This window comes from Tachypleus tridentatus, unplaced genomic scaffold, assembly GCF_004210375.1.
Source record: "Tachypleus tridentatus isolate NWPU-2018 unplaced genomic scaffold, ASM421037v1 Hic_cluster_1, whole genome shotgun sequence".
In the NCBI taxonomy this organism is placed as follows: domain Eukaryota; kingdom Metazoa; phylum Arthropoda; class Merostomata; order Xiphosura; family Limulidae; genus Tachypleus; species Tachypleus tridentatus.
The window spans coordinates 11,000,049-11,006,048 of NW_027467777.1; positions in this window are offsets into that span (position 1 = coordinate 11,000,049).

Here is a 6,000-nt window from a genome sequence, read left to right on the forward strand (position 1 = left end):
TTTATCCTTCATATTTAGTTCCTTTGTGTTTTGATACTGATCTAAGTTTTATCCTTCATATTTAGTTCCTTTGTGTTTTGATACTGATCTAAGCTTTATCCTTCATATTTAGTTCCTTTGTGTTTTGATACTGATCTAGGTTTTCCTTCATATTTAGTTCCTTTGTGTTTTGATACTGATCTAAGCTTTATCCTTCATATTTAGTTTCTTTGTGTTTTGATACTGATCTAAGTTTTATCCTTCATATTTAGTTCCTTTGTGTTTTGATACTGATCTAAGTTTTATCCTTTAAATTAAGTTCCTTTGTGTTTTGATACTGATCTAAGTTTTATCCTTCATATTTAGTTTCTTTGTGTTTTGATACTGATCTAAGTTTTATCCTTCATATTTAGTTCCTTTGTGTTTTGATACTGATCTAAGTTTTATCCTTCATATTTAGTTTCTTTGTGTTTTGATACTGATCTAAGTTTTATCCTTCATATTTAGTTCCTTTGTGTTTTGATACTGATCTAAGTTTTATCCTTCATATTTAGTTCCTTTGTGTTTTGATACTGATCTAAGTTTTATCCTTCATATTTAGTTCCTTTGTGTTTTGATACTGATTTAAGTTTTATCCTTCATATTTAGTTTTTTGTGTTTTGATACTGATCTAAGCTTTATCCTTCATATTTAGTTCCTTTGTGTTTTGATACTGATCTAAGTTTTATCCTTCATATTTAGTTCCTTTGTGTTTTGATACTGATTTAAGTTTTATCCTTCATATTTAGTTCCTTTGTGTTTTGATACTGATCTAAGTTTTATCCTTCATATTTAGTTCCTTTGTGTTTTGATACTGATCTAAGTTTTATCCTTCATATTTAGTTCCTTTGTGTTTTGATACTGATCTAAGTTTATCCTTCATATTTAGTTCCTTTGTGTTTTGATACTGATCTAAGTTTATCCTTCATATTTAGTTCCTTTGTGTTTTGATACTGATCTAAGTTTATCCTTCATATTTAGTTCCTTTGTGTTTTGATACTGATCTAAGCTTTATCCTTTATATTTAGTTCCTTTGTGTTTTGATACTGATCTAAGTTTTATCCTTCATATTTAGTTCCTTTGTGTTTTGATACTGATCTAAGTTTTATCCTTCATATTTAGTTCCTTTGTGTTTTGATACTGATCTAAGCTTTATCCTTCATATTTAGTTCCTTTGTGTTTTGATACTGATCTAAGTTTTATCCTTCATATTTAGTTCCTTTGTGTTTTGATACTGATCTAAGTTTTATCCTTCATATTTAGTTCCTTTGTGTTTTGATACTGATCTAAGCTTTATCCTTCATATTTAGTTCCTTTGTGTTTTGATACTGATCTAAGTTTTATCCTTCATATTTAGTTCCTTTGTGTTTTGATACTGATCTAAGTTTTATCCTTCATATTTAGTTCCTTTGTGTTTTGATACTGATCTAAGTTTTATCCTTCATATTTAGTTCCTTTGTGTTTTGATACTGATCTAAGTTTTATCCTTCATATTTAGTTCCTTTGTGTTTTGATACTGATCTAAGTTTTATCCTTCATATTTAGTTCCTTTGTGTTTTGATACTGATCTAAGTTTTATCCTTCATATTTAGTTCCTTTGTGTTTTGATACTGATCTAAGTTTTATCCTTCATATTTAGTTCCTTTGTGTGTTTTGATACTGATCTAAGCTTTATCCTTCATATTTAGTTCCTTTGTGTTTTGATACTGATCTAAGCTTTATCCTTCATATTTAGTTCCTTTGTGTTTTGATACTGATCTAAGCTTTATCCTTCATATTTAGTTCCTTTGTGTTTTGATACTGATCTAAGTTTTATCCTTCATATTTAGTTCCTTTGTGTTTTGATACTGATCTAAGTTTTATCCTTCATATTTAGTTCCTTTGTGTTTTGATACTGATCTAAGTTTTATCCTTCATATTTAGTTCCTTTGTGTTTTGATACTGATCTAAGTTTTATCCTTCATATTTAGTTCCTTTGTGTTTTGATACTGATCTAAGTTTTATCCTTCATATTTAGTTCCTTTGTGTTTTGATACTGATCTAAGCTTTATCCTTCATATTTAGTTCCTTTGTGTTTTGATACTGATCTAAGTTTTATCCTTCATATTTAGTTCCTTTGTGTTTTGATACTGATCTAAGTTTTATCCTTCATATTTAGTTCCTTTGTGTTTTGATACTGATCTAAGTTTTATCCTTCATATTTAGTTCCTTTGTGTTTTGATACTGATCTAAGCTTTATCCTTCATATTTAGTTCCTTTGTGTTTTGATACTGATCTAAGTTTTATCCTTCATATTTAGTTCCTTTGTGTTTTGATACTGATCTAAGCTTTATCCTTCATATTTAGTTCCTTTGTGTTTTGATACTGATCTGATCCTTCATATTTAGTTCTTTATCCTTTTATCCTTCATATTTAGTTCCTTTGTGTTTTGATACTGATCTAAGCTTTATCCTTCATTTTAGTTCCTTTGTGTTTTGATACTGATCTAAGTTTTATCCTTCATATTTAGTTCCTTTGTGTTTTGATACTGATCTAAGCTTTATCCTTCATATTTAGTTCCTTTGTGTTTTGATACTGATCTAAGTTTATCCTTCATATTTAGTTCCTTTGTGTTTTGATACTGATCTAAGTTTTATCCTTCATATTTAGTTCCTTTGTGTTTTGATACTGATCTAAGCTTTATCCTTCATATTTAGTTCCTTTGTGTTTTGATACTGATCTAAGTTTTATCCTTCATATTTAGTTCCTTTGTGTTTTGATACTGATCTAAGTTTTATCCTTTAGTTCCTTTGTGTTTTGATACTGATCTAAGTTTTATCCTTCATATTTAGTTCCTTTGTGTTTTGATACTGATCTAAGTTTTATCCTTCATATTTAGTTCCTTTGTGTTTTGATACTGATCTAAGCTTTCCTTCATCCTTTCCTTTGTATTTAGTTCTAAGCCTTTGTGTTTTGATACTGATCTAAGTTTTATCCTTCATATTTAGTTCCTTTGTGTTTTGATACTGATCTAAGTTTTATCCTTCATATTTAGTTCCTTTGTGTTTTGATACTGATCTAAGTTTTATCCTTCATATTTAGTTCCTTTGTGTTTTGATACTGATCTAAGTTTTATCCTTCATATTTAGTTCCTTTGTGTTTTGATACTGATCTAAGTTTTATCCTTCATATTTAGTTCCTTTGTGTGATTTTGATACTGTTCCTTTCTAAGTTTTATCCTTCATATTTAGTTCCTTTGTGTTTTGATACTGATCTAAGTTTTATCCTTCATATTTAGTTCCTTTGTGTTTTGATACTGATGATCTAAGTTCCTTTATCCTTCATATTTAGTTCCTTTGTGTTTTGATACTGATCTAAGTTTTATCCTTCATATTTAGTTCCTTTGTGTTTTGATACTGATCTAAGCTTTATCCTTCATATTTAGTTCCTTTGTGTTTTGATACTGATCTAAGCTTTATCCTTCATATTTAGTTCCTTTGTGTTTTGATACTGATCTAAGTTTTATCCTTCATATTTAGTTTATACTGATCTAAGCTTTATCCTTTATTTAGTTCCTTTGTTTTTTGATACTGATCTAAGTTTTATCCTTCAAATTAAGTTCCTTTGTGTTTTGATACTGATCTAAGTTTTATCCTTCATATTTAGTTCCTTTGTGTTTTGATACTGATCTAAGCTTTATCCTTCATATTTAGTTCCTTTGTGTTTTGATACTGATCTAAGTTTTATCCTTCATATTTAGTTCCTTTGTGTTTTGATACTGATCTAAGTTTTATCCTTCATATTTAGTTCCTTTGTGTTTTGATACTGATCTAAGTTTTATCCTTCATATTTAGTTCCTTTGTGTTTTGATACTGATCTAAGTTTTATCCTTATTTTAGTTCCTTTGTGTTTTGATACTGATCTAAGTTTTATCCTTCATATTTAGTTTATCTTTGTGTTTTGATACTGATCTAAGCTTTATCCTTCATATTTAGTTCCTTTGTGTTTTGATACTGATCTAAGTTTTATCCTTCATATTTAGTTCCTTTGTGTTTTGATACTGATCTAAGTTTTATCCTTCATATTTAGTTCCTTTGTGTTTTGATACTGATCTAAGCTTTATCCTTCATATTTAGTTCCTTTGTGTTTTGATACTGATCTAAGTTTTATCCTTCATATTTAGTTCCTTTGTGTTTTGATACTGATCTAAGCTTTATCCTTCATATTTAGTTCCTTTGTGTTTTGATACTGATCTAAGTTTTATCCTTCATATTTAGTTCCTTGATACTGTGTTTATCCTTATTTAGTGATACTGATCTAAGTTTTATCCTTCATATTTAGTTCCTTTGTGTTTTGATACTGATCTAAGCTTTATCCTTCATATTTAGTTCCTTTGTGTTTTGATACTGATCTAAGTTTTATCCTTCATATTTAGTTCCTTTGTGTTTTGATACTGATCTAAGCTTTATCCTTCATATTTAGTTCCTTTGTGTTTTGATACTGATCTAAGCTTTATCCTTCATATTTAGTTCCTTTGTGTTTTGATACTGATCTAAGTTTTATCCTTCATATTTAGTTCCTTTGTGTTTTGATACTGATCTAAGCTTTATCCTTCATATTTAGTTCCTTTGTGTTTTGATACTGATCTAAGTTTTATCCTTCATATTTAGTTTATCCTTCATGTGTTTTGATACTGATCTAAGCTTTATCCTTCATATTTAGTTCCTTTGTGTTTTGATACTGATCTAAGTTTTATCCTTCATATTTAGTTCCTTTGTGTTTTGATACTGATCTAAGCTTTATCCTTCATATTTAGTTCCTTTGTGTTTTGATACTGATCTAAGTTTTATCCTTCATATTTAGTTCCTTTAGTTCCTTTTTGATACTGATCTAAGTTTTATCCTTCATATTTAGTTCCTTTGTGTTTTGATACTGATCTAAGTTTTATCCTTCATATTTAGTTCCTTTGTGTTTTGATACTGATTTAAGTTTTATCCTTCATATTTAGTTCCTTTGATACTGATCTAAGTTTTATCCTTCATATTTAGTTCCTTTGTGTTTTGATACTGATCTAAGTTTTATCCTTCATATTTAGTTCCTTTGTGTTTTGATACTGATCTAAGTTTTATCCTTCATATTTAGTTCCTTTGTGTTTTGATACTGATCTAAGTTTTATCCTTCATATTTAGTTCCTTTGTGTTTTGATACTGATCTAAGTTTTATCCTTCATATTTAGTTCCTTTGTGTTTTGATACTGATCTAAGCTTTATCCTTCATATTTAGTTCCTTTGTGTTTTGATACTGATCTAAGTTTTATCCTTCATATTTAGTTCCTTTGTGTTTTGATACTGATCTAAGTTTATCCTTCATATTTAGTTTTGTGTTTTGATACTGATCTAAGTTTTATCCTTCATATTTAGTTCCTTTGTGTTTTGATACTGATCTAAGTTTTATCCTTCATATTTAGTTTCTTTGTGTTTTGATACTGATCTAAGTTTTATCCTTCATATTTAGTTCCTTTGTGTTTTGATACTGATCTAAGTTTTATCCTTCATATTTAGTTCCTTTGTGTTTTGATACTGATCTAAGTTTTATCCTTCATATTTAGTTCCTTTGTGTTTTGATACTGATTTAAGTTTTATCCTTCATATTTAGTTCCTTTTTTAGTGTTTTGATACTGATCTAAGTTTTATCCTTCATATTTAGTTCCTTTGTGTTTTGATACTGATCTAAGTTTTATCCTTCATATTTAGTTCCTTTGTGTTTTGATACTGATCTAAGTTTATCCTTCATATTTAGTTCCTTTGTGTTTTGATACTGATCTAAGTTTTATCCTTCATATTTAGTTCCTTTGTGTTTTGATACTGATCTAAGTTTTATCCTTCATATTTAGTTCCTTTGTGTTTTGATACTGATCTAAGTTTTATCCTTCATATTTAGTTCCTTTGTGTTTTGATACTGATCTAAGTTTTATCCTTCATATTTAGTTCCTTTGTGTTTTGA